A 24,269-nucleotide genomic window follows, 5' to 3' on the forward strand; every position below is an offset into this window, starting at 1 on the left:
ATCGTTTAAACTAACTGTGCGCTCACAGGGCTGGCGCGAGCCCGCGTCGAACTCGATCCGGAGGAAGCGGAGGCCAGCGGGATCGCGCGGCCGGGTAACCGGCGCGGGCCGCGGCTGGCGTTCAGCCTCGGGGCCCACAGGAATGCCCAGGTCTAGAGGGGTTGCTGGAGAGGCGGGTGCGAGCAGAGGGCCTCTTTCGTAACGGAGTCTGGCCGAGGAGAATCCATCCGGGGTGAGGTTTGTGAGGAGAGGGGTATGTCGGAGGGGGAGGTGCCGGGCGGCCTGTTTGGGGGCGTGTCTGTAAAATTCTGTCCGCGGGTGATCCTGTGGGTGAAGGTGGGGGTGGGAAATGCAGGTTTCTGAAATGCTTGCGACGAGGGGGTCTTGGAATGGAAAGTCTTTGCCTATTGTTGTTAGTAATAGTAGGGGATAAACATTTCTGAGCACCAACTGCGTGCCAGACACTGCGCCACACCCTTTATATGGGTCATTTAAAAAATATTCCTAACAACCTTATAGTTTATTACAGACGGGGAAATCTGAGGTTTACCTCGGCCAGGGTTACCTAGCTAGTGCGTGGTGAGCTGTGCTGGGGTTTGGGGGGGGGGGCTGGGCCTAAATGAGGGCGGGAGGGGAGGATGGAGGCTGTGTGGGGGTGCAGGTTGTCTTGGACGAGCCACTTTATTTTAAGCCGCACTTTTCATGTATGTAAACAGCGAACTTACCTGCATTTCCTGCTTCCTGGTGTTGTTTTAAGGGTCAAGGCAGGTCCGGTGTTCCGTGGAAGCATGTTGGAGAGTACACATTCGTGACTGTAAAGTGACTGTGTGAAGGTGGTAGGTGGAAAAGAGCCCTCTGGGCGCTCTCTCTTACTTACCCCCGAGGTAGCAGTGTTCATCTGGTGTTCTAAGAGTGTCTGCATGGTGCCCTTCTAGGTCGTGTCTTTTGTCCTTGTGTCCTCATGCCTATGCGATAGGAAGCGTTGGCATGGTCATTACTTACTTTGAAACGAAGGAGCTTTTTTGGGCTGAAAGGGGATAGGAGCCTGGCTTTTCCATCTTCCTTCAGTGGCGTTTGGAACTCTGTGTTAGGCTATCCTCTTGCCTGGAGTGGAAGTGCTTTCTGAAAATGTTATAATACTGACATGCTTTAATGCCTGCTTTACTCTCTGGTGTCTGTTGCCTAGTCTTGGATTGCCAAAGTTATGGATTTTCAAATGTGTTACTGTGTGTGTGGGCAGAAACCTTCGATGGCGAGGGAATTGGGGCTCTCTATCTTGTGGAGATCTGTACTGTGGTGAATATATGGGAATCTGGGGGGAATGTTCAGATCACATCAAGTAGCTTTCAGTCAGCAGGGATGAGTGTGTGTTCCCTCTTTTTCTGTTCCAGCGTGGTATTTATTTCCTCTTGTAGAGGAAATTACTTAGGAGGCCCAAGTTGAAGCAAATGATGAATCTTAATCGAAAGCCAAAAGCTCCACTCCCCCCAAACTAAAAGATATTGTCCCAAAGCTCACATAAGAAACATTTCTATTTAGAATGTTTTTTTTGTTTTCATTTATTTATGGAGTATGGGAGTGGGAAGAATGCCTAAGAAGTAAGACTGGGGTTCTAGAACTGTTAGGATAGGGACAAAGCCTTGCCTCAGATGGCCAAATAGAGCTGCTGAGGGAATGTTTTGTGTCTAATTGATAAAACCCTATGGTCAGTAGGTATGTTTGGGGTCATTTATTTCAGCCTCTTACCTACTGTACACTAAAAATATTAAAAGGTATTATCTATATTAAAAATAAGCACTTCCATAAATGAGACTACTCCCGAAGGCAGTCAACATCGATGTTGAACAATTCTAATTAATAATTATTGTTTAGTGCTGTCAGTGATTCATTTTACCTGTATAGATTTACTCTTTTTTTCTTCTTTTCAATGGTTTTATTTTTTAAATGTTTTTGTTGTTTTTTTCAGCATCCAAAACCTTTTAAATAATATGATAGGATTTAGCGTTAGTTTTTGTAGCCGCGGGTGGCCCAGCGGCCTCTTGCACGCTCGAACTCCCGGCCCATGGATCGCACGTGGGGTTTGGTGTGGCTGTGGGGGGTTCCTGGGGCCTTGCCGAAATGCCTGTACACCTCGCGGCCCTTGCGAGGACCAGAAAGCAAGACAGTTGCCACAGCCCTTGGGGGAGTCCAGGGCCAGCTGGTCGAAGGTGAGAATCTTGCCCCCAGCCTTGAGGATGCGGCTCCGGGCACGGCTGCTCACACGAAGGGCACACACCTTCAGTTTGGGCACCTCCTGGATTCTCACGTCATCAGTTAGAGTCCCTACAACCACGGCGGTTTTGCCCTCCCGGCCAGGAAGCGTCATCTTGCGGATCATTCGGGGAAGGGACAGTTGGTGCGACTCATGAACAACCTCTTCACCACTTGATTGAAAGTGGAGTTGGTTCTTCTGGCCAGAAACCTGTATAGCTTGACCAACAGCCTTAGGTAGATGTCCTGGCTCTTGGGCTCCTTGCGCCCAACCTTTCGGTCTTTGTTGTGGCGGATGTCGACTCGCATGATGGCGCCTTCTGCTCCACCAGGTCCGGAAAGCTTAAATGTTTTTATTGATTTTTTTTTAGAGAAAGAGGGAGAGAGAGAGAGAAACATTGATGAGACATACATCAATTGGCTGCCTCCTGCACGCCTCCTACTGGGGATGGAGTCTTCAACCCAGGGCATGTGCCCTTACCTGGAATCAAACCTTTTGGTGCATGGGATGATGCTCAACCAACTGAGCCACACTGGCAGGGCTACATTTATTCCTTTTTTTCACCACTCTTTTTATTTTTTATGATAAGTTGTTTTTTTAAAATATATTTTTAATGATTTCAGAGAGGAAGAGAGAGAGAGAAACATCAATGATGAGAGAGAATCATTGATTGGCTGTCTCCTGCACGCCCTCTGCTGGGGATGGAGCCCACAACCCAGGCACGTGCCCTGACTGGAATCGAACCTGGTACTCCTTAGCCGGAGGCTGACGCTCTATCCACCTGAGCCAAACCAGCCAGGGCTCACCACTCTTTCTTGCAAGTTATTTATTTCTTTTGTGTCAAATAGACAGATACGACCTTCAGGTGTTTTCTTTCAAGAGGGTCTGTTAGTGGTAAGCACTCATTGTTGGAAAATACCTTACTCTTCAGTCTTGATTGATAGTTTATCTGGGTATTAGGTTTCTAATTATTTTCTCTCAGCACTTTGAAAATGTTATTTCACTGAAATTCTGTTTTTTTATTACTCTTGAAAACTATGCTGACAATTTAACTATTCCTTGTAGGTAACTTGCCTTTGTTTCTGATTGTTTTTAAGATTTTTTTTTTTTCATTTGTCTTCTATGGTTTCATTACAGGGTGTGGATTTAATTTTATCCTACTGGAAGTTTATAGTGACTCTTCAACCTGAGATTTCATATCTTTCATTAGTTTTGTAAAAATTCCCCATCATCATCTCTTTAAATAGTGCCTCTCATATTTAACTTACATTAAACCTCCTTATTCTGTCCTCCACATCTCTTACTCTTTCATAATTTTCATCTCTATGTTTCTGTAACCTTCTGGGTAATTTCCTTTATCTTTGCATGCTGATTTACTCTTCAGCTAGATTTAATTTGTTTTTTGAATTTTTTTTAAAATCCTCATCAGAGTATTTTTAAAAAAATATATTTTATTGATTTTTTTACAGAGAGGAAGAGAGAGGGATAGAGAGTTAGAAACATCGATGAGAGAGAAACATCAATCAGCTGCCTCTTGCACACCCCCCACTGGGAATGTGCCTGCAACCAAGGTACATGCCCTTGACCGGAATCGAACCTGGGACCTTTCAGTCCGCAGGCCGATGCTCTATCCACTGAGCCAAACCGGTTTCGGCATGTTTTTTGAGTTCTTATTTTTAGACATATTCTTTGGTTCATTTTCAAATCTACCTGTTTATTTTTATGGTATCTTTGTTTTTAATTCATCTTATGTTATAGTAATTTAAAATAAATTTAAATTATAGTCTCTGTAATATTGTTCAATTATCTAAATTTTTTAAGGTTATAATCCTGCCATTTCTTGTAACCAACTCTTGCTAATGATAAATTGTTTCCTCAAGTATTTTGTAATTGTGGTAAGCTCATATTCAGAGGTGCAGCATCTATGATAATTTTATGTAGTGTGTGTTGAGGTCAGTTATCCCAAGAGCAGTTTAAAAAAAAAATCAGCTTTGCTTAGGTGTAATTTATGTAAATTAACTTTAAAGGAAAAAGAGTTTTGACAAAGGTGTACACCTATAAGAAGGCACTGCCTTCAATACTTAAGATTGCTTTGATAAACTGCAAAGACTGAAAAACAAAACAAACAAAATCCAAGTTAAGCCATACAATAAGCAATGGGGAATTTATGACGTTGCAAAAACTCTTTTTTTAAAAATATACTTTATTGATTTTTCACAGAGAGAAAGGGAGAGGGATAGAGAGCTAGAAACATCGATGAGAGAGATACATCGACCAGCTGCCTCCTGCACACCCCCCACAGGGGATGTGCCCGCAACCAATGTACATGCCCTTGACCGGAATTGAACCTGGGACCTTTCAGTCCGCAGACCGACGCTCTATCCACTGAGCCAAACCGGTTTCGGCCAAAAACTCTTTAAGCTATTACTAATTGTACTGAAAAAATCTAGCCATATCAATTTAGGCCAGAAAAAGAAAGAAAAGACATCCAAATTGGAAAGGAAGAAGTAAAATGATCTCTGTTCAGATATGATGGCCCAGATGTTCCCCACTCCTGCTCTAAAATATTGTCAAATGATTTTTGACAAGGGTTTCAAGACCTTCAGTGGGGAAAGGACAGTTTTTTCAACAAATAGTGCTGGGAAAACTGGCTATTCACAGGGAAAAGAATGAAGTTGGACTCTCACCTAACACCATACATAAAAGTTAACTAAATTGGATCAAAGACCTAACTGTAAGACTTAAAACTATAAAACTCTTAAAACATATGACAGAAGCTTCATAACATTGGATTTAGTAATGACATTTTGGATATAACATCAAAGGCAGAGACCGCAAAAGAAATAACAGACACACTGGACTTTATGAAAAAATTTTAAAAATTGTGCAGCAAAAGACACTCAACATGATAAAAAGGCAACCTATAGAATGGGAGGAAATATTTGCAAATCATATATCTGATAAGGGATTAATATCCAGAATATATAGAGAAGTTCTAAAACTAAACAGTAAAAAACCAAACAAAATTATCAACTTAAAAATTAGCCTATTATATTTGTATACCTAATTCAAAAATGGCAAGGGACATTAATAGACATTTCTTCAAGAAAGACACAGATGGCCAATAAGCATATGAAAAGATTCTCAATATCACTAATCATTAGAGAATTATGAATTAAAAACGACAATGAGCCTTGGCCAGTTGCTCAGTGGTTAGAGCGTTAGCTTGTGCACCAAAGGGTCGCGGGTTTGAGTTCCAGTCAAGGACATGTATCTCGGTTGCAGGTTCAATCCTTGGCCCCTGTCAGGGTGTGTGCAGAAGGCAACCAATCCATGTGTCTCTCTTACATTGATTTTCTCTCTCTCCTCTCCCCTCCCTTCCTTTCACTTTCTCTCAAAAATTAGTGGAAAAGTATCTTCTGGTGAGGATTAACAAACAAACAAAACTACTATCTCACACCCGTTATGATGGTTACTGGAGAAATTGGAACCTTTGTGCACTGTTAGTGGAATGTAAAATGGAATAGCCACTGTGACAACAAACAGTATGGTGGTTCCTCAAAAAAACTAAAACTAGATTTACTATGTGATCCCACAATTCCACTTCTAGGTATATACCCCTCTCAAAGCTGAAAGCAGAGTCTCAAAGAGATATTTGTATACCTGTGTTCATATCAACATTACTTATAGTAACTAAAACAATAAAGCAACTTGTGCCCATCAATTGATGAATAGATAAGCAAAATGTGCTATATATATATACAGTGGAATGTTGTTTAACTTTAAAAAAGGAAAGAAATTCTGACATACGCTGTAAGATGGATGAACCTTGAAGACATTATGTTAAGTGATATAAGTCAGTCATAAAAGTACAAATGAATAATTCCACTTATAAGAGTTACTCAGAGTAGTAAAAAATCACAGAAATAGAAAATAGAATGGTGTTTTCCAGGGACTGGGAGAGTGGAGAATGAGGAATTATTGTTTAATGGGTATACAATTTCAGTTTTACAAGATAAAAAGATTAATAGAGAAGGATGGTGGGGATGGTTGTACAATATTATGAAGGTATTTAATACCACTGAACTGTGCACTTAAAAAATATTAATATGGGGGGGTGGGATGAGGGCATACGATAGGGGGTAGGGGAGGCTGGGGGAAGGTCAATGGGGAAAAACAAAGGAGATATATGTATTACTATATGTAATACTTTATTTTTTTTTTTTTTTATTTTTTTTTTTAATTTCTTTATTGATTAAGGTGTCACATATTTGTCCAAATACTTTAAACAATAAAATAAATTTAAAAATAAAATAAAATAAAAATATTAATATGGTAGACCTGGCCTGGTAGCTCAGTTGGTTAGAATGTCATCCTGATATGCCAAGGTTTAGGGTTCCATTCATGGTCAGGGCACATACAAGAGACAATGAAGCATAAATAAGTGGAACAACAAATCCCTCCTCCTCTCCCTCCCCCTCCCCCAAATTAATTAAAAATATTAATATGGTAAATTTGTTATGTGTGTTTTACCATAATAAAAAAAATCGAAAGTAAAAGAAAAGATATAGAGCATCTTCATCACTCCGAAAAGTTTCTTCATACCTCTTTACAGTACACCTTTTCCTCACCTAGGCCCCAGGAACCACTCTAGATTAATTTGCACGTTCTAGAATTTTATATAAGTCAAATCATACAGTTTTGTATCTTTTTCTTTTCATACAGTATGTACTCTTGAATCTAGTTTCTTTTAGGTACTATAATGCGTTTGAGATTTATCCATTTAGTTGCATATAACAGTAATTTATCTTCTTTTGCTAAGCAGTAGTCTGTTGTATGGCTATATCATACAATATTATTTATTGTTCACTGTTGATGAACTTTTGGGTTTTTCATTTTTTTGCTGTTGTGAATAAAGTTGCTGTGAGTATCCATGTACAAATTTTTGAGTAGATATATATTTTCCTGTCTTTTCATATTGAATGTCTGGGTCATATTGCAGATGAATGTCCAGCTTTTAAAGAAATTACCAGTTTTCCAAAGTGGTTGTACCATTTTATGTTCCCATAGCAGTATGAGAGTTCCAGTTGCTTCATATTCTTACCAACACACTTTTGTCAGTCTTTTTAGTTTGAGCCATTTTCATGGAGGTGTAGTAGTTTCTCATTGTGGTTCTAATTTGCATTTTCCTGATGACTGATGATGTTAAACATCTTTCCTATATTATTGGCCATTTGTATATCTTCTGGAGCAACTTTGTGTGTGCTTCTGTTGGGCACTCAAGGCTACTGGCAGTCTGGGACCAAAATGTGTGTAATTTTTTTCTTACCTGTAAATTTCTAGGGCTCAAGCTTAGTATAAATTTTAACTTCAAATCCATCTCATGTACACACCTATGGTTTTGAATTCCTAGGTTTTTTTTCTCCCACTTTGCTAGGTAACCAAGGCAAGAATCCTTATTTCCCTGTGGAGAGATGTTTTCCCTCGTCTATACTTTTTAAAATATATGTTTGTTTGTTTGTTTGTTTGTTTGTTTGTTTTTATTGATTTCAGAGAGGAAGGGAGAGAGATAGAAACATCGATGATGAGAGAGAATCATTGGTTGGCTGCCTTCTGCATGCCCCCAATTGGGATCGAGCCTGAAACCTGGGCATGTGTCCTGACCGGGAATTAAACTGTGACCTCCTGGTTCATAGGTGGACGCTCAACCACTGAGCCATGCCGGCTGAACCCCCTAGTCTTTCTTTTTACTGTACGTATCAACCTTTATTCAGGGATCTCAGTTGCTTTTTTTGGACTCAAGAGCTGTCTCTTGGACTATGAGCAGTTCATAAATACCTTATACTGCTATGAAAGTTATGCTGTCAGCTCACTTATAGTTTCCAGCTTCTTTGTTTCTGGTTCCTGGGATTTCCCTTATTTTCTTGTGACTCAATTTATATATCAGTTAGGATCCAATAAGAAAACAGAAACCACTTGTAGCTATTTTATGAAATTTTAAAAATTATTATTGACTGGAGGCCCGGTGCACAAAATTTATGTATGGGTAGGGTCACTAGGCCTGGCTGGCAATCAGGGCCGATTGGGGCCTTCCTTCCCCCATCTGCCTTTATTCTGTGCTGCCCCGTGGTGGTCAGCGCACATCATAGCGAGTTTTCAAACTCCCGAGGGGACAATTTGCATATCAGCCTTTTATTATATAGGATTTTTAGAGAGAAAGGAAGGGAGAGGGATAGAGAGATAGAAACATTGATGAGAGAGAAACATCATCGATTGCCTGCTTCCTGCACGCCCCCCACCCGGGACCAAACCTGCAACCCAGGCATGTACTCCGACTGGGAACCTAACTGTGATCTCTTGGTTCCCGGGTCGACGCTCACCCACTGTGCAACACTGGCAGGGCACACATGTAGCTATTTTAATAGAATGAACTCAGTCAAGTTCATTCTATTAGTTTAAACTCTTATAGGAGGTTGCAAAATTAGTTTAAACTCTTATAGGAGGTTGCAAAAGCCAAAAGGGAATCTTAAACTAACTTTGATATAATAACTGCATTAAGCACTTACCTATTAGGACTGAAAAACAAAGAGAAAAAAGGTTGGGGTTATCAGAACCTACAAGTCTGGAGGGATCTGGTGTTAACTGCACCCTAATTCTCTGAGGAGAGGGTGTTGCCTGGTGCTGCTGGCATCTCAGGGAGCTCACAGGAGGGGCCTGGAGGAGCCAGGTTTGGTTGAGCCCTGTCCAACTGGTATTGGTGCCTCTGAAGGGGCACAGTGAAGCTGATTCTGGGAGTTTAGAAACAGCAAGCCACAGGAAGAAGTCCTTTGTAGCTTCCTCCTGCCTTCCATTTTCCCTTTAGCACCCCCCAATTTACAGAACCTAACCAGGAGCCCCAGCTGGCAAAGGTGAAGTGGAATTGGTGGAGTCCAAACCCTAGTATCACAGAGCAGAGCATAACAGGGTGTCAACCTGAGAGAGAAGAACTCAATGGCACAGTCTAAAAGGATGTTTATTATATTTTCTAAGAATTATCATATTTGCAGCCATATTTAGTAGGAAGATTTTTGGGTTATCTGGTTCCTTATATAGCAGTTAGTAATAGCAGTAGCTAACTTTTCCCCCCATCATATATTGTGAGTCAGGCACTGTTCTAAGCATTTTACATGAACTGCTTCCCAAAGCTCTATGAGGTAAGTACTATTATTACTATTCCCTTTAATGGGCAAGGAAATGTAGCAATCTACCCAAAGTCACAACAGTTTGTAAAGTGGTGGAGTTGGTGTTTTAGTCCAAGAATTCTGAGTTACATAACCCACATTCTTAAGGTCTTTATTATCCTGAAAGTTTTTACCTATGTCAAACCAAAATCTGTCTTCCTATAGCTTCCACTCACTGGTTCTAGTTTTGCCTTCTTGGAGGAGGACACAAAGTTTTTCTCTTCATTTGTGTGATAAGCATGCCTGTATTTGAAAAAAGATTTTCATGTTCTCCCTGGTGTGACATGTGGAGTTCTTCCCTCACATTTGCCACAGTATGACTTTCAGACCCTTCACCAAGATTGTCATTCTTCCTCTGCATGTACTCTGACTTTGCCTTTCAAAGGTGGTCACACACAGTTGCTCACTCGATTTGAGCCTTGAGTAGCAAAACAAGCATTGATGTCTTGGGGAGCTCTGTCAGATTCATGGTTCATTGAGAGTATATATAGTAACAGCCTCTCCTCTACTTCCCATTATAGGCAGCCTTTTTCCCCCTTAAGACAACCTTTTGGTTTAATATGACCTGCTGTACCAGGTACCCACCATCCTGTGTTAGTTTGGTTGATTTCTTCTTTTAGAAATGCAGGGATTTATATTTAATCCTGTTAAGTTGTATCTTGTTATTTTGGTACGACCAAACCTGTTAAGATCTTTTTGCCAGATCAAATCTAAAAACATTTTATTTTTTGTCCTTCACAGTTTAGAATTCCAAAGCTCAGCAATCAGGCCTTACATGTTTTCATTCTGTCTTTGGTAAAAAATACTGAACATGGTAGGTTTTAGAAGCAAGCTCGATGTAATCCTTCTATAGCTCTTAGTCCAGTTAATGAAGGTTTGAGGGAAATAGTTTTGACTATTCCTTCTGCTAAATTAGGGGGGGACTTACCTGGCAAGGGCAGTATCTAGTCTGTCAGTGAGGGAAGGAGAGAGTCAAGGTTAAGGGTTGGCCATTGGGTAGTCATTCATCCTAATAAGGGACCCCTTAGTTGAAGTAAAATGATCTGATTGTAGAAGGGAGAGAGGGCATATTGCATGGCATGCTCCTGGGTTGAGACCTCTGTTGGTAGCTGTGGCAGCTGCCCTTTCTGTCCTATTTCAGGGCCAATGTCTTTGAAGCCAGTGCAGGAAATGCCATTGGTTTAGCCTTGTAGATTTCTTCTGCCTCTTGCAGCTGAGGACTGGTTTATCTGGTGAGGAGTCAAGACTGCATATGTTTCAGGCATATTTATTTGACTAGTTGGGTACTTTCCTGTGACTGGCCAGAGACACTTGTTTTACAGGCTGTCAGGTTTTTGTGATCCCAGCTCTTACTCCTGTGTGTGGGTAGCAATTGCTTTCTGAGCTGTAAGTGTTCATTTGTCAAGTGACCTCAGTGATGAGATGAGGTAATAATAGCTTTGATTGCCTTCTTTTCTATCTTTCCCGTGGTGTGACAATGTAAGTTTGGGGGAACCTCTTGTTTCCTAAGAGTTTGCCACTGCACCCCTGATCAACTGTTGCAAAGTGGACTTTGTCCAGTTGCTGACTTCCAAAGCCCAGTTTCCTTAGACAGTGAGCAACTATGTAATGAGTGCCTATTATATCTCTCACAGAGCTGAATATGTAATACAGGATTTCTCTCCTCACCAGCTGTTCAAAACTACAGAGACTTTATAGGAATAACATGCAAATATTTATATACTCATATATGTTTAAACATACTGATAGTTTACAAAAATAATGCAACATACATACTCTTAACCTAGATTTACCAATTGTTAACATTTTGCCAAATTTGCTCTATATCCTTCATTTTATGAACCTTTTGTCTGTTAGATGTGAATATCATGTTACTTCGTCCTAAACATTTCAGTAACTATTTCCTAAAAACCAAAGTATCGTCTATATAACCAAAATGCAATTAGCACTCAAGGAAATTTAATATTGATTCAATACATCCAGTATATAATAATTGTTTAGATTTCTCAAGTTTTCCCAATGATGTCTTTCATACATTTTTTTTCCAATTCAGCTTTTTAAAAAAATATTTTTAAAAAATATATTTTTATTGATTTGGGAGAGGGAGAGAGAGATAGAAACATCAATGATGAGAGAGAATCATTGATCGGCTGCCTTCTGCATGCCCCCTACTGGGGATCGAGCCCGCAACCCGGGCATATGCCCTTGACTGGAATTGAACCTGGGACCTAGTTGCCCACAGGCTGACACTCTATCCACTGGGCCAAACCACCTAGGTCCCAATTCAGTTTTAATTGAAGGATCAGTTGTCAAGATTTTGTCATGCCCCTAGTCTCCTTTAACGTTGAACAGTTCTTTAATCTCTTACTCTTAAATACCTTTTTGTCCATCATCGCATTGACATTCTTGAAGAGTTCAGGTTAGTTTTTTGCAGAATGTCTCTTAATTTGGGTTTATATGATTGTTTCTTCTCGATTAGATTCAGGCTAAACATTTTTGGTAGAGCTAATTAGATTAATACAGTAGTTTGCCTAGTGAAGCTAGGAAACACAATGGAATCAGTATTCAGTTTTGCATGACAGTGTATAATTTAGCATTCGATTGTGTTGTCTAATCTGTAAGCCCTATGGGAATTGAGAGAAGAGGGAACTCAATAGGACCTGGAGTAACTAGGGATGACTTTGGCAGGCAGGTGGACAGAATTTGAGGTCGTTGCAATATGGTTAGATAAGCCAGTCTTTGGGCTTCCCATCCCACTTTTAGGGTTGTATATCATGAAAACTGACTTTCTTCTTCAGAGTTTAAAGCTCTGTATTTGCCATAGTGTTTGTATTATTTGGAAGCCTAATAGTTTAGAGCTCTTACTTCAGACAGGCCTAGAGAATTCCCAGCAAAATGCCAGCTGTCTAACCTTGGGGAAGTTTCCTCACTTGAAAGCTAGAAAGAGTATTGATAACTACTTAAAATGTGATTGCAATGCTCACAGTGAAATATTACATATATATATTTGAATTAAAATATTTAAATTCCTTTAGGTGGGGGCAGCACTGTTGTTCTGCCATATGCTTCATTGGAGCATTTATTTCTGTTACCTGCCTAAGTCCTGAAGGTGTTTGAATTTAACACTGCTGGCTAACTGAAGGCATGGAAATGAGAAAGAGCTTGGCTCATGCCAAGAGAAGTGGGAAGACTGGCTTGATTAGTTCAGAGCATACATTGAAATAGTGGGAAATAAGGTTGAATAAATGACTTGAGGCCATGTAATGGAGGGCTTGGAAAATTTAAGCCAAAGAATTTAGATGTGATGCTTTAGGCAGAAGAAAACCATGGCAGGTTTTTGTTAGGAGAAACACCCTAGAAATGAGGATGGTATGGAGTCTCCTGAAGAAGGACCTTTCCTGCTTCATAAACCAGAATTCTGATAGGGCAGGCCCTTCTAAGTGTTGACCAGGGGTGGGTGTGGTTTGTCAATCTTGCCAGAGGAGGCCAGAATTTCTGCCCCAGTGACTCTTCCTGCTTTGCCACTGACTCACCCCATTGACCTGGGCTGTGTGGCTTCCCTTCCGGTTGCTGTCTGAGCTGCAGAACGCTGGGGCTGCCTGGGATAATGTGAGACTGAGCTGACCAACAGTGGGTGGAATGGGGGAATGAACAAGCCTTCCTGTCCCTTTGCCCCTTCCCTGGGTAAAGGCTAATTCTAAGCCAGACTGCCAGAGATCACTTTCTTCCGAGCCTGAGGAAGCTCCACTAGGAGGTAAGTCAAGATGGTTCCTGCCCTCTGCTTTTTCATAGGTCAGCTTTTTCTAGAACTGGAGCTCTACTACATACTCCCCCTGCTCTGTTCTGGATTCTTCATAGTAACCTTTCAGTTACTTGAGGCAAATGGGTTACTGCAGAGGTAGGCAAGAGGTTTAATAAACATATTCTCCTCGCTGTGGGGGTAGTGTCCAAAGGTTTCACCGATCCCTAGTCTGAGATAGAGTACCCAGAACTCTTGTGAACTAAACAATGGTTTATACCCCTAAGGGCGACTGCATAGAGATCCTGGTCAGAAACCATTGTTTCTCAGCTGCTGGGTTTCAGAACCATTCTTGGTGTGTTTTAGTGCCCCCAGTGATCTCCTTTCCCTTTGAAAGAAAGCAGTGAGGAACAGAGAAGGGGGGAGGTGTATGGATTGGGATATGTTGTAGGTTATGGTGAGAGTCAGGGTGTCTGGATTTCTAGTTCTGACTGTTACTAATCAGCTGTGTGACCAGAAACAAATTGCCTAACCTCGGTGGAAAACTAGAGTTTTCTCATATGTAAAAATGAACAGTTTGGATTATATGATCTAGAAGATTTCTTCCAGCCAAATTTTATGATTATATAATGTGTGATTGTAAAGTAATAAAATAATTTACTTTTAACACATGGGATATATTGCACATATCTTGTCCCTTTCATTGTAATTGTGGAACAGTTACAGTATTTGTAAGTGTGGCCCCCTCAAAGTAATTGTGTTTTCAACCTTTACATTTATTCTGGTGATGCTGTCAGTGCTCAGAACATTTTTGGCTTCTAAACCATTTTTTTGAATATCCTCAAAAGTAACAAATCTTCACTCTTGCTTGGTGGATTTAATTTTTAGAAACAGCCAGAAGATACTGTGAGAGTCAAGCAAGGCAATAACTCTTGGTGAATGGGGTGTGACACTTTTTGTGACTGTCTCACATGGAGTAGGTTTTTTAAAAAATAAATATTTTATTGATTTTTTACAGAGAGGAAGGGAGAGGGATAGGGAGGTAGAAACATCGATGAGAGAGAAACATCGACCAGCTGCCTCCTGCACACCTCCCTACTGGGGATGTGCCCACAACCAAGGTACATGCCCTTGACTGGAATCGAACCTGGGACCTTTCAGTCCGCAGGCCGACGCTCTATCCACTGAGCCAAACCGGTTTCGGCCACATGGAGTAGGTTTTAAAGGCAGTTGCCAAAGAAGTGTTTCGTAAATATTTCTAGCAATGGTAATATTGTTAAAATAAGTAAATAACTTCCTAAAGAGACTGTTTTGATTACAGTTTTCATTTGATTTAATAATATTGGAAATATTTGTTTTGAAAAGCGTCACTTCGGTTATACTCACTGTGTATGTGCTTGCTTCTAGGTCAAGGTAATTAAACAGTAGAGAAAATTAGCCTTTATCCTGATAGTCCTTCCAAATCACAAATGTGTTGAGGGCCAAGAAAGGTTTGGAACCTGTTGCTGCTGTAGGACATTGTAGTTGTGGAGCCATTGAAGTCCCATCTCCAGAAGACTCCCAGTCACAAGTTCTTAGGCTGCCGCAGCCACTGCTCATCAGCATGCCAGATTCTATCAGGATTACTTCCAGGTGGCATGGCTGAAGCAGATGGTTTGGTAGCTCCAATCTGTTATAGGCGAAATGATATATCATGTCACTTCATTTATTTTATTTATTTACTAGAAGCCCAGTACACGAAATCGAGCAGCCCCGCCCATCCACCCACTACCCCACCCGGCTGCCAGGCACCAGGACCTGGGCTGCTTTGCTCCGGCCACCTCTGCCACCCACCTGGTTCCCCATCCGGTCGTTACCACGTTACGGCCACATGCCAAAACCGGTTTGGCTCAGTGGATAGAGCGTCGGCCTGCGGACTGAAGGGTCCCAGGTTCGATTCCGGTCAGGGGGATGTACCTTGGTTGCGGGCACATCCCCATTGGGGGGTGTGCAAGAGGCAGCTGATCAATGTTTCTCTCATCGATGTTTCTAACTCTCTATCCCTCTCCCTTCCTCTCTCTAAAAAATCAATAAAATATATATTTTTAAAAAAGGCCTTTTAAATATAGATTTAGTCAGCAGTTTAGGTTTGAAAAAAGGGTGGGCATGTGTGGTGGGGTGGGAGGGACTACCAAAGCACAGGGGCTTATCTTTGTTTGTTTTTTGTAATCCTCATCTGAGGATGTTTTTTTCCCCATTGATTTTTAGAGAGAGTGGAAGAGAGAGGGAAAGACAGAGAAAAATATTGATGTGAGAGAAACACATCGATTGGTTGCCTCCTGCACGTGCCCCGATCAGGGCCTGGGCCAGGGAGGAGCCTACAACTGAGGTACGTGCCCTTGACCGGAATCGAATCCAGGACCCTTTGGTCCGCAGGCCAATGCTCTGTCCACTGAGCCAAACTGGCTAGGGCAGAGCGGTTATACTGAATGTATTTTATTTTAAGGAATAAAATGTGTGTGTTATTTATAACACTGAAAAACTGTGACCACTACTAATCATGCCTTTTGGCTTAATTCTACTGAGTTAACATTAACAATAATTTGCACACGACAAATAGTTTCCTAAATACAAGAGATGAATTATTTTATAAATATACTTTAAACATTATGTATTTATGAACCTTGAAAATGTCTAAGCACCTCAAATGCACTTATTATTTTAAAAAATATGTTTTTATTTATTTCAGAGAGGAAGGGAGGGGGAGATAGAAACGTCATTGATGAGAGAGAATCATTGATTGGCTGCCTCTCTCACAGCTCCCACTGGGGACCAAGTCCGCAACCCTGGCATGTGCTCCTGATCGGAATCGAATCCGGGACCCTTCAGTCCACAGGCTGATGCTCTATCCACTGAGCCAAACCAACTAGGGCTCAGATGCATTTAAATTAGGCTGGTTGTAGTGCCCTGGAATCTGTTACTGGAAATGGTGGTCTCATTAACCCTTTGCACTCGCTTGTTTTTTTCTCGATTCCTTTATTCTAATGCTAACCGTGTCGAGTTACACTCGACATCCGAGTGCAAAATTAATAGCTAGTCAGTAAAGTAAGGTTTTAGGCATCCTGGTCTGATTCTTCTGAGTTACTGTGATCACTTATAATTCTCTTCCTTACTCTAAGGCAGTTATGGACTTTTTGTAATAATAGCAAACAGTGGTTTTAGATGCCCTTTAATTTTTGTTTCCCATGTGCTGATTCTCCATGCTGTCTTCCTAAGATGCTCCTCAGAAAGCTCTCAAAATATGTGGGTTCCATATCTGCATCATCATCCTTTTATGGGCTTGGTATCTTCACTATTCTTACTCAGCAGTTTGGACGCTACATTCCTCTTCATATCTGCATTTTGCTTGCTAATGTCTACATTCTGGTTCCACCTATGCTGAATCCCATCATATACAGGATCAAGACCAAGCAAATCCAACAGCAGACTGTTCACATGTTTTTACCAAAGCAGGAATAACTTTGGAAGAGGATCAGAGTTTTCAGCATCTATAGCACGGGTAGGGAATGTCTGGCCTGAGGGCCGTATAAGGCCCGTGAAATCATTTGGTCTGCCCCTGCCAAGGCATTAGGAGTGAGTAAATTAAATGTTTGACCAAATATAGCAGGGCTAATTTTTAAGTTGACAATTTTGTTATAAATATCCTGGAATGATGTTATAAATATCCAAGTGGCCTTTGGCAGAAAAAAGGTTCCCCACACCTGCTCTAAGGGCTTGTTTTCCTTGTTTTTATACAGAAAAGTTAGATACTAAGAGTTCAAGGTCTGAAACAGGTAGGTCTAATGAGGTTTGATGGGGAAGTATCTATTGTTCTATGCTGCTTGTCTATTAAACTAGGGGCAGTCTTGGTTGGTGTGGGTCGGTTGGAGCATCATCCTGTGCACTGAAAGGTTGCTAGTTTGATTCCCAGTCAGGGCACATGCCCAGGTTGCAGGTTTGTTCCCCAGTGGCAGCGCATACAGGGGGAGGGGAGTGTGTACAAGAAGTAACCCATCGATGTTTCTCTCAGACATCGATCTCTCTTCCTCTCCTCCTTCTCCCTTCTCCCTCTCTAAAAACCAGTAAAAAACAAAAACAAACAAAAAAACAAAACTAGGGCAGGAGTGGAAATCCTTTTTAGCACCTAAATTATAGTGACTACTGTGTACTTGTAGTCACAGCTGAGTGAACAAACATGAACTAGCTATTTAATGAGAAGTAGGCACTAGAAACTTTCTCCTGAAAAACAGTCACAGGGCATGCTGGTCCTGAGAGAAGTTGAATTCTCTGACTAGTGGTCGGTTGCACGAAATTCGTGCACATTAAAAGGGGGACCCAGAGTCAAGTCCCCACCCACCCACATGTGCCTCAAAATCGCATTAGACCTCAGGTCCCCCGGCCCGGCACCGGGAGGGGGGCACAGCCTCAGGTCCCTGTCAAGCCCCACTGGCAGGGGGGCGCAGCCTCAGGTCCCCTGTCAAACCCTGCTGGGCGGAGGGCGCGGCCTGAGTTCCCCCGATCCAGCACTGGGGGTGCACCTTGAGGTCCCCCGTCAAGCCCTGCTGGGTGGGGAGCACAGCCTGAGGTCCCCTGTCAAGCCCTGCTAGGCAGGGGGGTGCAGCCTCAGGTCCCCTGGCCTGGTGCTGGGGCGGGGGGTGCGACCTGAGGTCCCCCGACCTGGTACCAGGGTGAGGGGGGGCGCGGCCTGAAGTCCCCTGTCAAGCCCCACCTGGTGGGGGGTGCGGCCTGAGGTCCCTTGGCCTGGTGCTGGGGCGGGGGGAGCAGCCTGAGGTCCCCTAGCCCAGAACCAGTACGGGAAGCGCACCTTGAGGTCCCCGTCAAGCCCCCCTGGGTGGGGGGCGTGGCCTCAGGTCCCCTGGCCTGGTGCCAAGGCAGGAGGCACGGCCTGAGGTCCCCTGTCAAGCCCCACGGGGGCAGGGGAGGGCGTAGCCTCAGGTCCCTGCTGATTGCTCATTAAGGCTCCTTAAAGGAACTTGGCCTCAGCTGTGGGTGCAGCCATCTTTGTGACGGAGTGATGGTCTATTAGCATATTCCCTCTTTATTAGATAGAATAGGACCTATTGTTTGAAAGAGGTGGGCTGAATTTCATCAAAATGGACTGTGGAGATTGTAATTTAGAAGATTTAGAGACTTTGTTCCCTGCTGTTGTTAATTTTAAACCTTTCTTTAAAGGGATTCTCTTAATGATTGATGCAGTGGGATTCATTTAGAGAAAATAAAAAACCATGTAACCAAGAAGAAAAAAAAAACGAAAAAACAAAAACAAAACAAAAAAAAACCCATGTAACCACAATTAGAAGTTAAATGCCCTAGAGCAGAGCCAGTTGCTGGATAGACAAAATGGCCTGATCAATTGCTTTACAATTCTTAAATCCTACAGTGACCCCAAAGAGAGAATGTGCTGCTTGTACAGCTTGCTAGGCTGGAAGATTTGAGCTCCAAGCAAAGGAAGAGGTGGCCTGTAGAATCCACACCTCTTAATTTCCCTATTTCTCTTCTTTGCCTTAGTCCCCTTTAGTCTTAATTAGGGTTGTGTTAACACAGTCAGCTTGCCAGTCCCCTTAAAGTGGCAGGTCCATGACATTTTCTGCTGTTGACTCATGTTAGGTATGTGACTTTAAATTAGAGGGATTGTTTTCTTTGACAATTTGGCTTTACTAGCTGCCTCACTAGATTAGGTTGAGAATGGAAGCTCTCATTCAGTCAGTCAGGATTATTTAGTGCCTGACTATAAATAATATATATATGTATAAGCAGTGTGCTGGAATGGAGCTGATAGGTGAATAAGATGGTTTCTTCTCTCCAGGAGCTTAGTCAAGTGAAACATGTATGCAGCTAGCTTCGACCCACAGGGGAATGAAATAGAGTGTGGAGGAATAAGTAATATGGGAGCGTACAGAGGAAAAACAACTGTTCCTGAGTTTGGGGGAATAAGGAATGCTTCTGAAGGGAGAATGCATTTGAGTCAGATTCTTTTTTTCTTTTTTTTAGCCAGATTCTAAAGGTGAATAAGAGTTCAGTAGGTTTAGAAGAAAGGGCATTTTGGAAGAGGTCCCAGCATGGGTAAATGCACAGAGCCTGGAAAATACCTGGCATGTTTGGAAAAAGTATTCCTGAGATAGAAGACATTTTAGAGGAATGAGCAGGAGATGAAGCTGGAAAATAAGTCTGACAGTTGGATCTTAAAGAAGAACCTTGAAGATGGTGGCATAGGTAAATGCTGGTACTTGCCACCTCCTACAACCACATCAAAATTACAACTAAAATACAGAACAACCGTCATTCAGAACCACCGGAAGTCCTACAACTAGATTAGTAAAGAAGAAGGCACGCTGAGACTGGTAGGAGGGGCGGAGGCGTGGAACAGGCTGGTCTGACACCCATGTGTGGTGTTTCTTTAATTGGCAGGGATCTTTCCAAGGCCTCCCATGAGAAGCAGGGGTCCCAGCCCCACACCAGACCCCCAGCACAGGGTTCCAGAGCTGGGAAGAGAAGTCCTCATAACTTCAGGCTGTAAAAACCAGTAGGGACTGTGGCTGAGTGACACCGAGGCTGCTGGTGTCCCAGGTGTTCCTCTTAAAGGGCCCACACATGAACTTACACGGTCCTGATTCCTTTGAGCTCTAGTGCCAGGCAGCGGCTTTGGGGGAATCCAGGGACATACGGGGATACGGGGATGAACTGGACTGTCTGGCATCAGGGCAGGAACTCGGGGATGGCTTTCTTCCAGACAGGGGTGCTTGCAGGGGTCAGTGTTTCTGTGCTGAGCTGATGGGCAGCCATATCTAAGTTTCCATCAGTGTGGCCCACACTGTTCACTCAGTCCTGGTGATTCTAAGACCCCGCCCCATCCAATTTGAAGGCCCACCCAAGCTGGCTTATGCTTCACACTTTCTCAAATTTTCTAAACAGCAGCTAGAATCAGCATGCCTCACACCTATCAATAAAAGGCTCAAGACCCAGCATTAGTACCAGCCTGCCTTGCTTCACAGCTAGGTCTCATCTGAGCACTTCCTAGCTCAATACAAGTAGCAGCCATCTGCAGATTGCTCTGTAGCTCCTGCTGGGTGGCCCTAGGCAGTGGCTGACTTTGTACCTCCTGGGAGGCCCCAGAACAGTGACCCAGTGGACAGCTTCAGACCATAACAGATTACAGCTCTACACATGCACAAGTGACACACTCAAGGGGCAGACTCAGCACTAAAGCCCCACCGAAGCAATTCCTGCTCCATAGGGGTATCTCCTGCATAGCAGATCCAAAGAGGACCACATCAAGACACATCATAATTAAAATGTCAAGGGCAGCCCTAGCTGGTTTGGCTCAGTGGATAGAGCGTCGGCCTGCAGACTGAAGGTCCCAGGTTCGAGTCCAGTCATGGGCACATGCCCTGGTTACGAGCTTGATCCCCAGTAGGGGGCGTGCAGGAGGCAGTCAATCAATGAGTCTGATCATTGATGTGTGTGTGTGTCTCTCTCTCTTCCTTCCTCTGAAATCAATAAAAAATATATATATTAAAAAAAAAAATAAAATGCCAAGGGCAAAAGACAAAGAGAGAATCTTACAAGCAGCAAGAGAAAAAGTTAGTTACCTACAAGGGAGCACCCATACGACTGTCAGTTGATTTCTCAACAGAAACTATGCAGACCAGATGGGAATGGCAAGAAATATTCAAAGTGATGAATAGCAAGAACCTACAACCAAGATTACTCTACCCAGCAAAGTTATCATTCAGAATTGAAGGGCAGATAAAGAGCTTCACAGATAAGAAAAAGCTAAAGGAGTTCATCACCACCAAACCAGTATTATATGAAATGCTGAAAGGTATTCTTTAAAAAGAGGAAAAAGAAGAAAAATGTAAAGATAAAAATTATGAACAACAAATACATATCTATCAACAAGTGATTCTAAAAATGAAGTGAATTAAAAATCTGAGGAACAGAATAAACTGGTGAACATAATAGAATCAGAGGCATAGAATGGGAGTGGATTGATAATTCTCAGGGGGAAACGGGTGTCTGTGTGGGGGGTATGGGAAGAGACTGGACAAAAATCATACACCTATGGATAAGGACAACGGGGGGGGGGAGGGAACCGGGTGATGGGGAGATATGGGGGGGAAAAAGGAGAAACAACTGTAATAATCTGAACAATAAAGATTTATTTAAAAAAAATAAAACTAATTTATTAATTTCTATCCTTTATATTGATAAAATAAAAATAACATCTGTTGTTGGAAGGGTGTAGAAACAGTAATTTTTATACTCTGTTGGTGGGACTAAAATTGGTATACCTTTGGTATTTGGGACCTATCGACATTTAACGTGTATTGACTTCATCAACTCCAATTATTGGTACATATCCTAGAGAAATTAGTTTGTATGTAAAAGAAGGTGTATACCAGTATTATTTTTTGTTTGTTTTTGTTTTGTTTTTTGATAATCTTCTCTTGAGGATATTCTCTTCATCGATTTTTTTTTTTTAAGAGAGAGTGGAAGGGAGGGAGACAGAGAGAAATATCGATGTGAGAGAGACACATTGATTGGTTGCCTCTCGTATACACCCAACTGGAGCTGGGGATCAAGCCTGCAACTGAAATACATGCCCTTGACCAGAATCCAACCCAGGACCCTTTAGTCTATGGGCTGACGCTCTAACTACTGAGCCAGACCAGCTAGGGCTGTACCAGTATTACTGATACAACATTCTTTGTCAAGACAAAACACTGTGAACAACCTAAATGTTCAGACATAGAAAATGGGAAAATAAGGTTTTGGCATAGTCTTACTATGGCATTTTTTCTTGAGCTTTTACAAGTATGAAGAGTCCATTATATACTAGCTAGAGGCCCAGTGCATGAAATTCGTGTACTCGGGGTGGGGGTCCCTCAGCCCAGCCTGCGCCCTCTCCCAGTCTGGGAGCCCTCGGGGGGTGTCCGACTGATGGCTTAGGCCTGCTCCCCGCGCCGGCAGTCGGACATCCTTAGCACTGTCGCGGAGGTGGGAGAGGCTCCTGCCACCACCACTGTGCTCGCCAGCCATGAGCCAGGTTTCTGGCTGAGCAGCGCTCCCCCTGTGGGAGTGCAATGACCACCAGGGGGCAGCTCCTGCTTTGAGTGTCTTCCCCCTGGTGGTCAGTGCACGTCATAGTGACTGGTCGTTCTGCCATTTGGTTGATTTGCATATGCGCCTTTTATTATATAGGATATGAAACATGTCAAAGAAATTTTTAAGTGAAAAAGGCAAGTTGCAGAACAAATTATACAGTATAATTGCAGATATGTAAACCAAACACACATGCATTCTTTTGTCTAATTATATACACATGTGCATATGTGTGTGTGTGTGTGTATGTGTGTGTGTGTGTGTACATATATATACATATATATATGATTAGGAAAAGTCTAAAAAGTTACACAACAAATTTATAACAGTGGTTACCTCTGAGGAGGGGGTGCCATTGGGGAATGTTGGTTAAGGTTTGGTGAATAAGGAGTTTTGCATTTTATTCTATATACTTCTGTATTATATTATTTCATAGCAATAATGTATTCTTTCTCCTTCCTACTTGTTTGGGTATCTGGTGGGCCTATCTGCACTTGTCAGGGTCAGGAGTGTGACAAAGTAGGATTAATTCCGTAAGCCAGCTTTGCCCACATCAGATGAGTTGGAGCAGCTGCTGAGACCAGAACAAGGAGCACAGCGTGTATGGGAGTGGGTGGGCTGGCAATGTGTGCAGATGGCTGGGAGAGGCAGCCAAGACAGGCCAACTCTAATTTGCTAACAGTAGCTATCACATGTCATGTCTTAACATTCTCCAAATTGCTTTGCTCTTCATTATCACACTGGGTCCTGAGAATTCTGTGAGCAAGTGAGGCAGGGATGATAATAGGAAAAGAAGCAATCAAGACTTGGGACAACAAAGAAAGTATGTGTGTAGAAACAGTTTTTCCCCCTTTTATTTAAAAATAAACATGTACAAAGATATTCATTACGCATTGTTTGAAATGGTAGCATTGAAAATAGTTATGTCCATCAATAGGAAAATATGTGAACACATTATGGTATATTCTTTTTTTTTTTGTTTTTTGTTAATCCTTACCCAAGAATATTTTTTCCTTTGATTTTTTTTTTTCTTTTTCCCTTTGATTTTTAAAGCTAGTGGAAGGGATGGGGAAAGACAGAGAAAAGAAAATCGATGTGAGAGAGACACATTGATTGGTTGTGCCCCACCCGGGGCCTGGTATCAAGGAGCCTGCAACCAAGGTACGGAATTGAGCCTGTGACCCTTCAGTCAGAGGGCCGATGCTCTAAGCACTGAGAAAAACCAGCTAGGGGTGCATATTCTTTATATGGACTATTCTTATACAGTTTTGTTTTGTTTTTAAATTCTTCATTGTTTAAAGTATTACATATGTCTCCTTTTTCCCCCATTGACTTCTCCCCAGCCGTTCCCACCCCCCAGCACATGCCCTCAACCCCTACTGTCTGTGTCCATGGGTTATGCTTATACAGCTTTTTATTTTACTTTTTCATATGTAAAGAATTCATGGGAAGTTTACTTTAAAATTATCTATAAAGCACTGCAGGCATATAGTATTATATCAGTAAATCAGAAAATCTCTAATCCTCATGTTTCCATTACTACCCTTCAGACCACCATTGATAATGTCTATAAGACAATTTGTCATGAAATAAAATTATTGATGGCCAACAGAGTGGCTAATAATAATAACATTAAAACAGTAGGAAAGGTGACTGTACATCCCAGTGTGCTTGTGACTGTCATGACTTCTGTCAGTTCACTCAGGATTTCACCTGGATTTTGACTCATTCATTCTCACAAGTATTCCAGTTTGTATAATAAATTACATGATTACTTTAGTAATATGATTTTTGTTTGTTTTTGTGTTTGAATGATAATATTTTTTAGTCCATTCTGATTTCTCTTGGACAGGTCTAATTTCAGTTAATCTTGTGGGTCTATGATAATTTGAATGGTTGTTTCAAATAAGTAATTGGT

General features: G+C 42.0%; 1 protein-coding gene and 1 pseudogene across 5 annotated transcripts in view; one reads left to right on the forward strand and one right to left on the reverse strand.

The window, feature by feature from the left end:
* The first annotated feature begins 19 nt into the window (after positions 1–19).
* The window catches only part of NUMA1 (nuclear mitotic apparatus protein 1), an 87,154-nt gene continuing 62,904 nt past the window's right edge, over positions 20–24,269 (forward strand). For 4 of the 5 annotated variants that reach the window (XM_028158186.2, XM_054724559.1, XM_054724558.1 and 1 more), the window contains exon 1: positions 20–232. The gene's annotated coding sequence lies outside the window, so the exon portion shown is untranslated. The remainder of the gene's footprint in view (positions 233–24,269) is intronic. The other variant, XM_028158188.2, reaches the window with a different exon arrangement.
* On the reverse strand, positions 1,990–2,586 carry LOC103293562 (60S ribosomal protein L18-like; annotated as a pseudogene).

The sequence above is a fragment of the Eptesicus fuscus genome, chromosome 13, assembly GCF_027574615.1.
Source record: "Eptesicus fuscus isolate TK198812 chromosome 13, DD_ASM_mEF_20220401, whole genome shotgun sequence".
Taxonomy (NCBI): Eukaryota; Metazoa; Chordata; class Mammalia; order Chiroptera; family Vespertilionidae; genus Eptesicus; species Eptesicus fuscus.